Genomic DNA, 12,376 nt, shown 5'->3' on the forward strand with positions numbered 1-12,376 from the left:
TTTGCTAAACCGTGGCCACAATATCTGGACTTGTCTTCATATAAATCAACGCGTAGATTTCTGTTGAAATGATTGTGGTTACGGTTGTACTTTATTCATCCATAACATCTGCCATTACATACAACGAATAAAGGAATGGTAAAAAAAGTAAAAACAGAGCAATGTATTACAATACACTATTTAAAATTATTGTAAAAAATTAATAAAAAGTCCATCCCATGTATTAGTGATTTTTTTTTACATTTTAGGCAGGAAATTAGTTTTCAAATGTAGATATTTTTCTGGGTTGGGACCCCCAGACCCCTTGGAAGATTTGGGCCCCCCCCCAATGTTGACTCCATGGCTTCGGCCTTGAAATAAACAACTCAAGGGCCCTGGCAGTCCACCGCGTGCTGTGACCTTACCAAGATGACCGCCGAGAAAGTCGACTGCGCGGTGACGTCACAGGCAATCTGTCCTTCGCGATGCCCGTGAGGGAGGTGGCTTCTGTGACGTCAGATGAAAAAAAACGGACCGCCAGCCAATCACCGATCGTGGAGATGTTATCCAATCAGAAATAAGGGGGGGGGGGCGGGCATTTCACGGTACGATGTACTTAACCAATGGGATTACTCGATCCGTGGATCGCTTGCGAATGAATCGACGCAGTGATTAACCCTCGATGTGTCGATACAGAATCATGTCTATATATTGAACTGGAGGAATCCGTTCTAGATTTGAAGCTTTCGTGACTGCAAGGATTCATATTGTTAGGTTTTTTCGGTAAAGTCACGTAGGTAAAACATTAAACCATTATATAAACGGAGTGGTAGCTCCTGCAATCTCTCATTTACTTGATACAGCTGTCGTGGCTGTGACGGTTCCACCTGAAGACGGAAGCTTGTGTTGCCTCCGAAACGTCGTGATTTTTTATTTTATTTTACTTTTATTAATTTTAATGTTTTACCTACATGGTGACTTTACCGAATCCGATTAGCTATAAAGCTCTTTGTTCACAGATGTCCGGTCGGAGGCACTGGGTTAGAACGTTACAACAAAAAGTACAAAAAGCACGATGGGAGTACAAAGTAGAGGAAAAGTAAACAAATAACTTAAATAAATATCCAACTAAAACTAAACTATTTGTATTTTACGAGGTAAGGCCTCACTGAGCTGCTATGGAGTTCGTTTTCAGAAGCGACCTGGCCAACGAAAATGGCTTAACAACATCATCTTTTGATTTAAAGCTTTCGTGACTGCAGGGATTCGTATTCTTGGTTCTTTCGGCAAAGTCACGTAGAAGGGAAATAATACAATAATAAAAATATAAAAAATATAAAAATTATCCCGATGTTTCGACTGCAACACAAGCAATCGTCATCAGGTGTGAAATCCACAGCAAGAAAATTTGAAGAAAAAAACGCCACTTTTTTCACATTTTCTTGCTGTGGATTTCACACCTGATGACGATTGCTTGTATTGCAGTCGAAACGTCGTGAGAATTTTGTTTTATATTTGTATTACTTTGTTATTTCCCTTCTACGAGACTTTACCAAAAGAAATAATTATAAAAAATAAAATAACAAAATTGAAATAATAATAGAAATAAAATAAGCAATCATTTATTTTTTATTTCTATTTTAAAAAATGTTCCTTTTTATTATTTATTTTTACCCACGTGACTTTACCGAAAAAACATAAGAGTATGAATCCTTGCAGTCACGAAAGCTTCAAATCTAGAATTTACCGAAAGAACCAAGAATATCATCATCATCACGTGGACATTTATAGCAGCAGCCAAATAACAGTAAACTTGTGACGTTCAAAAAACTAAAACATTTTTTTTTTAAATCTTAACCACCAAAGTCCAATGGCGGCAAAGAGCTTCATTTTCAGAAGCTCGATCCGTGGGATCGCTTGCGACTGAATCGACGCGGTCGATTAGACCCCTCGATCCTCTCAACAAAGGTGGGCGCGGCTGTCGGATCGACTGGGGGGCGGAATCGATGCAACGGACGCCTCGATTCCGATTTCGCGAGGCCGTATTCGGGCATCGACACGCCCCCTATTCTCCATTTTCCACGTGACCATGACGACGACGATGACGACTATTACACGTCACTTTAACACGTGACCTGTCTTGCCAGTGTAACAAAAATAGAAGTAAAATAAGACGCGATTCCTCGCAAAAAAGGTTTCTGTTTGGTGTTTTAACATCTCAGCATATGTTTTATTCAAATATAAGCTAATAGCTCAGTGGGCTTTACCTGTTACGATAAAAAAAACTATTTTTATTACACGCTTTCTATTAACTCACTCTGTTGTTGTTATCGTATCTTCAAATCTTGTAACTCCATTTTAACCCACTTCCCAATGTGGTATCGACTGCAAACTTGGTATACTTATGTCATACTGATGACAATACTATATTCTATCATAAAAATGTAGAAATGTATATTTTTTAACAATCTTTTTACACGCTTTCTATTAACTCACTCTGTTGTATCCTCAAATCTTGTAACTCAATTTTAACCCACTTTTCAATGTGGTATCGACTGCAAACTTGGTATACGTATGTCATACTGATGGCAATACTATATTCTATCATAAAAAAATAAAAATATATATTTTAAAACTATCTTTATATGTTATGTTTCGCCTTGGGTCTAATTGTCAACGATCAACTGACGTTGGCTGTAAATCACCACGGTCTCTTACGCTATGGCAAGCTTCGGGGTCACTTCCTGGAGTTCTTTCATTACTAGTACAGTACATTTCATAAAAGCGTGTTTAAAAAAGTTTTCTTACAAATATTACTTATTTAGTTTTATTTGAATATATTTTCAAAGTGGTTTGTTTACTCTTTATATACGTTGCACTACTATCGTGTTTGTCGTTGCAACGTTTCTAACGCCGTGCCCCTAACTACTACAGCTGTGAGCAAAGCGCTTTATAGCTCTTCAGATTCCTCCTACTCCAGTCGAAATACGGATTCCGATTCTGCAACGCTACGCTTGCTTAGCTTCCAAATGCGGGCATCGACAAGGCCCCGGCTATACATTGGGGTCGTTCATAAATGACGTCACTCGATTTTGGACCATTTTTTACCCCCCCCCCCTCGTCACACGGCGTCACAAAAAGTCAGACACCCCCCTTAAATATTAAATATGACGTCACAAAGCTCTGCCCCCCCCCCAAAAAAAAATTAAACATGCTTCAAATCGCTTTAAACTATTGTCATTGTAGTGCGTATTTAATGTGGCGCTGCACTCTGATGTTGTAGGAGAAAACATTTATTAAAAAGTATATTTAATTAAGTAGAACGTGTTTATATTTATTTAAAGTTGCGCATTTTGATGTTCTCAAACACCCCTCCTCCCCCTCGTCACACATCGTCATAAATGTCTGACCCCCCCCCCCCCCCAGGTGCGTGACGTCATTTATGGACGGCCCCATTTCCACACGACGTCGATGATGATGATGATGACAAGCCTCTTTGCTAAACTATCATTTGTAATAGCCAAAGAGTCGCTTCTGAAAAATAAGTGAATAGCTCATTGGGCTTTTTACCTGGTAAGATAAACGAAAAATATTAGTTCAGTTTTATTTGCATATATTTGTAAGTTATCTGTTTACCTGTCCTATACTTTGTACTCCTGTCGTGTTTGTGTATATTGTCAAGTTTGACGTGCAGTGCTTTCACGACCAATATCCATAATAAAGTTTTACTGGTAGGAACCTCCTGCTTACACCAGCCCACAGGGGATTATTGTGTCCGTCCGTCGTGCAGGGACGGGCTGGGTAGGGAGGGAGGGGCTGGGTGGGGAGGGAGGGGCTGGGTGGTTGAGGGTGGGGAGGGGCTGGGTGGGGAGGGTGGGACTGGGTGGGGGGGGTGAGAGGGGTGGGGCTGGGTGGGGAGGGGCTGGTCACCCCGTGGTGCCCTTATAAAACTCAACGTTTAACCTACTCACGCCGGCTTGTGCCCGCCCTCACAGTCGGCCATATTTGCGGAATACACCACGCCACCGTTGACTCTGGCCATTGACCGAGCAACCCAACGTTCCTACCAGCTCCCTTCGCAGGAATGTGTTTTTGGGGGTTAGATCGCGTAAATATATAAATGTGCCGTTAGACCGCCACCACCCGACGCAGCCAATCAGTAAATATTTGTCACGTAAACAAAACGTGGCCAATTAGTTACTGGTCTACCACTAACCGGCTGTGTGTTGGAGAGTAAACCCACTGAAACATTTACAATTGTAGTGTGGTGTTTCGTGTAGTGTGTAGTATAGTGAATATTGCAGTGTGTCTTTGTAGGTGCTCGCAAATAGCACTTGCCCCACAGTCTGTTAAGGTTATATGGGGGATCTTTGTAGGTTCCTACTAACAGCACTTTCCCCACCAGTCAAATCGGTTAATCGAACGCGCGTCCTCGTTATGAGCAAAATTCAACTTGAAAAGAACCCTTTGACCCTTCCCAGAGCGAGTCGCTTTGCATCATCGTCATTGCAGGTGGCAAGGTAGATGTTAACGCCCTCGCCTGGTATGCAGGAGGTCGTAGGTTCGAGCCCGACGATGCCTGCTGCTGTATTTTTGGAGTTTAGCGTCTCTCTCATCATCATCACGGTGGCTAGATGTTAACTACCTCGCCTGGTATGCAGGAGGTCGTGGATTCGATCCCGACCCTGACGCCTGCTGCTGTAGATTTGGAGTTGCATCTCTCTCTCCCCCCCCCCTGTGGTCGCATGGATATTTCTCGTTCCTCCATGTTTTCCCCTCCACATTTAATCAACATCACCACGCGAGTATTTTGCGGCTGCTATAAATTTCCACACGATGATGATAGCCCACTTGGTTGAGCTGGTGTCATTTGTGATAGCCAGGTGTCGCTTCTTCAAAAAGAGCTACAACATAGCAGCTCAGTGGAGGCTTTACCTGGTAAGATAAAAATAAAAAGGGGAAAAACCCTATTAGTATATTGTGGTACTGGCAAAGGAGGTCCCATGATGTAGCTGCTCACCCCGAGCTCTCATTACTCTGGTAGTGCGTTGTCTTTGAACTGTGCGCCTTTTGGCGTCATCTGGTTGAACACCATATGAGACTAGGCTCTAAAGAAAGCTGTCTCTGGTGTGGACCAATCAGTTTCAAGGACAATGCATAAATTATCAGAGTATTGTTTTTGTTTGCATTTGACTGCAAGTATTGTGGTTAATGTAAACATGATTTCTTGCAAAAGGTGTCAGTTTTGTTGCCAGAAAAAAGGTGAAAACCCCTATTAGTATATTAAGATAAAAATAGTTTAGTTTTAGTGTATTTTTAAAAAGCATGCCGTTGAAGTCCAACTTCCGATTCAGCGCATTAGCACATGTCATCTTACATTGTAGACTTTCTCCTGGATCCTGGCCGTGTCAGTGTTCCCCCCTTAGAGGAAAGCGAAACCCGAAATCGGCTTTTTTCTTCCCAACAAGCACGCAATGCCAGATATGCCATAAAGTTTAATCGGGGAAGGCAAGATAATACAGGCGAATGCAGACGATCTTGTTCCAGGAAACTGGGGCGTGATAAGAGGTTTTTTGGGTTAGATCGCGTCAATATGTAAATGTGTCGTTAAACCCGCCACCACCCGACACAGCCAATCAGTAAGGGGTTTGTCACGTAAACAGAACGTGGCCAATTCGTTACTAGTACAGCACTAACCGCTTGTGTGTTGGAGAGAAAAGCCACAACATTTAGAATCATTTTACGACGTTTCACCAGTAATTACAACCAGCTTCATCAGGCGACAGCCAGATTTGTGGAGAAATCCTCCCGTTTCGTTCCTTAAATAGAACATTTAAAAACAAATTGGCTGTGTCGGGTGGTGGCAGGCAGGTTTGACGACACATTTATATATTTCCACAATCTAACCCCCCAAAAAAACCTGTATTATGGATGCCATTGGTCGCGAAAGCCCGACTACTATTACTACGTGTTAAACTGGGGCGTGATACATAAATCATTTCCGTCGCGTCTACAGTCGCGCAAAGTTCGGGGTGAGGACTCCGCGCGGGCACGCGCGCTCTCGTTCATCTGTACAGGCGAGGATTTTAGAAAAGCCTGGAATTCAAAAGGGACCCAGAACCGACCGAAGTGGCTTTTGTAAATGCCCGTGGCGAATATCCAGGACGGTCTTGGAACGCCCCACGGCGGGTGAGCACGAGTCGACGTCCGTCGATGCACGAGTCGACCACGATGCAAGTCGAAGCTACGCTAGCCGGTGGCGGCGGAGGAGGTGGCGGAGGAGCCGTGACCGAGGCGACGCCTCGGAGTGAGTCCATGAAATAAAAGAGTGCACGTCAAAAATCGTGCACTTGAGCCGGCCGGCCGATGGCTGAAAGTGGACAGCAGCAAAAAACGAAAAAGGAGACGGTGACTTCGATTTCAAACAATAAAACACAACCATCTAGACTAGCATTGAGATAACAAAAAACATTACAAATGCACGTCAAAGTAAAAATAACATTCTATTCGGCTATTCTAAGATACGCGTAAAAAAAGATAGTTGTCCTACGAAAGATGTTAACGTGCGGTGAACTTCCGCGCGGGTTAGTTTCCCGTAGCTCGTGAAGGCCAAATAATGATCGGCGTTCAATGTTCAGAGAAAGGATTTGACTTACAAAAAATGAATGTCTCGTTCAGTTGGAAAATACAACTCGACTCGTTTGAATTCTCGTTAAAAAAAGACTCCGCTGATGGATATGAAATACTGATGAGTATTTTATACTCATTCCCATCACCGTAGTCCGTATGAAATACTCGATCATCATGGATCGGGGCCACCGTACTTGGGCAAAATGGATCGCGGTCTTTGCTGGCTATTGCCAGCAACAACAACAACAGCTGCTGCTGCTGCCGCCGCCATTTTTCTTTTTCTCTTTTGTGAATAAAAAAAAATCTGTGCCCATTTCTGGACAAATCTGACCGCACAGCTCCCTCCAGCGGATAATTGGCATTGCAGCGTCCAATCGGAACAGAGGTAAGAGGTCACAGTTTTTCGCGTAGGAGGGCTTCGCGACCAATATTATCCACAATAGAGGTTTTTGTGGGTTAGATCGCGTAAATATATTAATGTGTTGTTAAACCCGCCAACACCCCACACAGCCAATTAGTAAAGGTTTGTCACGTAAACAGAACGTGCCAATTCGTTACTAGTTCAGCACTAACCGGTGTGTACGACGTTTCGACAGTAATTATTGATGATGCTAGTTGTAATTACTGGCAAAACGTCGTACTCAGATTGTAAATGCTGTGGGTTTACTCTGCAACACACAACCGGTTAGTGCTGTACTAGTAACGAATTGGCCACGTTCTGTTTACGTGAGAAACCTTACTGATTGGCCTTGGTGGCTTTAACGACACATTTATACTTACGCGATCTAACCCAAAAAAAACTCTTATTATGAAGAGGTCACATGACTACCATAGGTTATTTTTTAACCATATTCTGTAGACCAATCACCACCGATTCATCAACCAAACTTTTCAACAACACAAAAACCTTTCCGTCGCCTAAGAACGACGTCGCCCGGTCTCTTTTAACGAATGACCTCGTCTCCCAGTGGGTCACAATAAAACCAGCAGGTGCTCGCGTGCCACGCGACGTCGTGTTCGTCCCGCGACGCCCCGTGCCACCTGCAGCATGCGACCACGAATCCGCGCGCCTTAAGCGTCCCCGCCGTATCACCTCGAGACGCTTGTCGCTCGCTCGCTCGCGTCCCCCACGGCTCCCATCGTCCGCCTCCCTCGTCCGTCCCTCTGCGAATCCGTATCGACGGTTGTTTGTCGGTGTACGGAGCCCCCGGGGGGGGGCGCTCCCAAAGCCTTCGTAGGCCAATGGGGGACCCCCCTCCCCCCCCCCGCGGGTCACCAATTGACGCTGCCATAGTTGCTCACAAAAAAAAGTTGCTGGCAACAATTGGCCTTACCTGGTAAAATAACAACAAAACCTTTTAATTTGTCCCACAGTTGCCCCCAGTGTATCACGGCATTGAGAGCGCCGGGGATGAGATCCAGCAGCATAGTTGCTAAAGGTAAAAAAAAAAGTTGCTGGCAACAATTGGCCTTACCTGGTAAAAAAATTTAAAAAACGTGTTTCGTCGTTTCAATTGTCCCACAGTTGCCCCCAGTGTATCGTGACCTTGAGAGCGAATCCGATTCGATCCAACAGCAGCTATAATACATACATTACTCAGCTGTAAACAGAGCCTTGAAGGAGAACGTTATTCGATGGTGCTTCAGTCGTATCCGGACTGTTGTCGACGGCGACTAATGCACACGATGCAATGACAGACCTGGCCTGCCCACATCGGCCCAAGTGTGGAATCTGGGTGGTTTAAAAAAAGTACTTTTTTGCAACGAAAGCTTCACCTTGAAAGCAGCACGGCTGTCCGTGTGTTTGTCTCATCTCGCTCCCTCCACAGCCTCCCAGTCGGTCTTGGCCAGGTTCCGCCTCCTTTGGTAACACTGGTCAACACACTTTTTCTGGCATAAGGTATTCCAACGGTCTTAAGGTAATTTTGGGGTGCTGATTCCAAATCTGGCATCAGTTTTTGTCTATCACATCAGGTTTCTGAGATATCAAATATTACATTTTCAATAAAAACTGTAGAAGAAAAATATTAAATAAATGTGGGTATCTACATGAAATGATATTATAAACACACTATCATAAAAATACAGCACCATATTTTAACACTAAAGCAGTCACTGACTCGCAACAACTTGCAATCATAAGTGACGGAGTTAATTTCGGGTAAAATCAATGAAAATGGGGTATGCCGATAGCATACAAATGATGTGATAGAGCAAATCTGAGATCAGATTTGGAATCAGCACCCTGAAATTAGTCCAGGCCAGAAAAAAATGTTTTTTTTTTGTTGACCAGTGTAATTGTTCTTTGACAGAATCCCGGGTTTGGTCTCGATGTCGACGATGCGGGTCGCAATGGGGCCTACGTCGCCTTTTGGGGGGGGGGGGGAGCTTGGGGGGAGCGTGAAGCGTGCCCCCCCCACACCCCCCAGTTTAACACGAAGTTAGTCATCGTTAGTTTAACACGTAGCTCGCAGGAGTTAGCCCTACTACTACGTTTTAAACTTTCACGGGCAATATGATCCATAATAGAGGTTTTGTTGGGTTAGATCGCGTAAATATATAAATGTTGCGTCATTAAACCCGCCACCACCTGACACAGCCAATCAGTAAGGGGCTTGTCAAGTAAACAGAACGTGGCCAATTCATTACTAGTACAGCACTAACTGTAAACCCACTACAACATTTACAATCGGAGTACTGAGTACAATCACAATCAGTGCGTTACTTGTACAGCACTAGCCGCTTGTGTGTTGGAGAGCAAATCCACAACATTTACAATCTGAGTACTGAGTACAATATAGAATCGGTACGTTGTTAGTACAGCACTAACCACTTGTGTGTTGCAGAGCAAATCCACAACATTTACAATCCGAGTACTGAGTACAATCACAATCAGTGCGTTACTTGTACAGCACTAGCCGCTTGTGTGTTGGAGAGCAAATCCACAACATTTACAATCTGAGTACTAAGTACAATATAGAATCAGTACGTTGCTAGTACAGCACTAACCACTTGTGTGTTGCAGAGCAAATCCACAACATTTACAATCCGAGTACTGAGTACAATCACAATCGGTACGTTACTGGTACTTAGAGGGATAGAAACAGGAGGAGGATTTCTCCACAAATCTGGCTGATGCCTGATGATGCTAGTTGCAATTACTGGCCAAACGTGGTACTCAGATTGTAAATGTTGTGGATTTGCTCTGCAACACACAACCGGTTAGTGCTGTGCTAGTAACGTACTGATTGTGATTTTACTCAGTACTCAAGATTGGAAATGTTGTGTATTTACTCTCCAACACACCAGTGTGCCGTACTAGTTATGTACTGATTGTGATTGTACTCGGCACGTTCTGTTTACATGACAAACCTTTACCGGTTAGCTGCGTCGGCTGGTGGCCGGTTTAACGATGCATTTATATATTGACGCGATCTAACGCAAGAAAACTTGTCTCGTCCAAGGTCTTGGGGGGGGGGGGGGGGGGGGGGTTCGCCGTTGCGTTACCCAGCTCGCCGCCGCTTCGGATCCCAAAAACCCCGGACGCAGATCTTCGGCGGACGTCCGACCGGCGAGATCCGATCCACTGCCTGGCGCCACGGAGTTAACGGTGGCCGTGAAAGTCTCCGACGTGTCGTAGTGCTGGGATTTGGCGCACTGGGAGGAGCGTCTGGCTTTGGCCCTTTTGTAATTCGGGGCTCTGTACACGCGTTTGGGGATGCCACCCACCGCCCACCGCACCTCGATGCTGGCGGTGGTGCAGGTGGCGTCTTTATCGGTTCTGTGGTGCTCTTCCCGTGTCTATGGCTGGTGCCGTATTTCGGGGTGGCAGTGGCTCGTCGTGAGGTCGTATCCGTTGGATGATGCGGTAGCGTCCGGCATGTAGACATTGGGGTTTACTGGCAGCGTCAGGACATCAATGTTCCGGTCGCGAGATCCTCGCAACTTCACCCGTCGAGTCCCTCATTGTTCATACTCTTACTTTTTTCGGTAAAGTCACAAAAAAAGAAACTAAGAGTATGAATCCTTGCAGTCACGAAAGCTTCAAATCAGAATCCTCAGTGTTCAGTTCGGAGGAGCCGCGTCGTCCCAAGGGCCCAACGCGGCGCGTTGCTGGCGTGGCTTGCGTTGTTGCCGTGGAGACCGGGAGATCGGTGATCGATGTTCAGTCGGCCGTGACTACGATGGGTTCGAAATGGAAATATTGAGACGAAATATCGGGCTCATGATCCTGGTTCACTAAGTAGTTTCGGTATTTTAATGCTCCGATATTTTCGAGAATTAGAAAATTCCAAGGGCAAGGTGAAGGCAGGTTTTCACTCAAAAGGTCGCCATTTTGAATAATACTACAATTTAAAATGTCCAATTTATATATAGAGGACCGACAGGTTTAATAAATGACAGAAGATAAAATATCTCCGGGATACGATGCAGGCCAGCGGAGCTTTGCACTATCGACATTAGACCCCGAGGTGCCCGGGGACTTCCCGACATATTAAAAAGGTTAAAGTTTAAAAAAGGGGGGGCCTTGATCGAACCCGTCGCGACGCCAGTACTGCGTGGGGAGCGGTGATCCTAAGGTAGCTACGTTCACTCGGAAGATAACTTGTGTACACAGCCGGCAACTCACGCGTGGAAGATGTAACTGCGGGGGGGTCGATGACTTAACTGCCCCGCGCCCCCCCACAAGCCCGGCTACAGTATCGCTCCGCGTAGTGGCCTGGTTGTACGACGTGGGCCTGCGTACGAAGGCCCTCTAAGCGTATATTGACAACAGCTAAGGCTTCGGAGAGTCGGCTACATGAGCGGTTATTCTCTCAATCTCGTGGGTTGCTACTCTACTCTACCCCCCTGCCCCCCCCGCCTTGTTGAATTTGATTTCAACCCCCCACCGCCCCAACGTGGTTCTGAGACATAAATGTGTGAGAAATGAACATCGATGTTTTATCTTCTTGGTTCTTTCGGTAAAGTCACGTAGAAGGGAAATAATAAAATAATGAAAAGAAAACATAATAATACAATTCTCACGACGTCACAACGCAAGCAGCCGTCCTCAGGTGAAGAACAGGTCTGTCGGAAAGACAGCGTCTGAATGAAACACCCCAGGCTTGGAGCGTATATTTAAGCTGGGTTGGAGGGGGAAGAGCGCCTTGACAAAATTTAAATCGATGTCTTAACCCGATTGTCAATTTTGCGAGGGAAACCGCAACCAGGTGGCGGTAACTTCAAGCGAATAAAAAACGAAATTCAACGGACGTTCTGCGAGCGTGGCGTCATCTGACCGTGATGGCCGGTTACCCTTGAAGGACCCGCGTTGTTTTACGATCAGTGAGTTTTAGAAAGGTCTCTCGGTGTCGTTCTCGGTTACCGTGTGGGTTCACATTTCATCGTAATTATTTTAACTACGATAAAACCTCATGGGACCTACGGTAAAATGTCCGCCCTTTGGCGCCGTTCTCTCGTCTGACGCTGGCGGTGAGATTAGGCCTTTGAGAAGGCTGCCGTCTCTGGTGTAAGCCAATCAGTTTCCAGGACAATGCCATCTATTATCGGAGCGTGTCTTAGTTTGCATGTTCACCACATCTTAACACAACTCCCGTTTCATTGCCAGCAAGGGTAAAGACATCTTCTTATTTCTCATACGTAGTTATTTTACCCTGGCAGATTCATTCAACGTCATTGTCCCCCAATGACGCTCACGGACGATGTCACTTCACACATTTATAAATCACCCTTCGACAAACCTCCCCGCTGGGACATTGCCACG

The sequence above is a fragment of the Lampetra fluviatilis genome, chromosome 55, assembly GCF_964198595.1.
Source record: "Lampetra fluviatilis chromosome 55, kcLamFluv1.1, whole genome shotgun sequence".
Taxonomy (NCBI): domain Eukaryota; kingdom Metazoa; phylum Chordata; class Hyperoartia; order Petromyzontiformes; family Petromyzontidae; genus Lampetra; species Lampetra fluviatilis.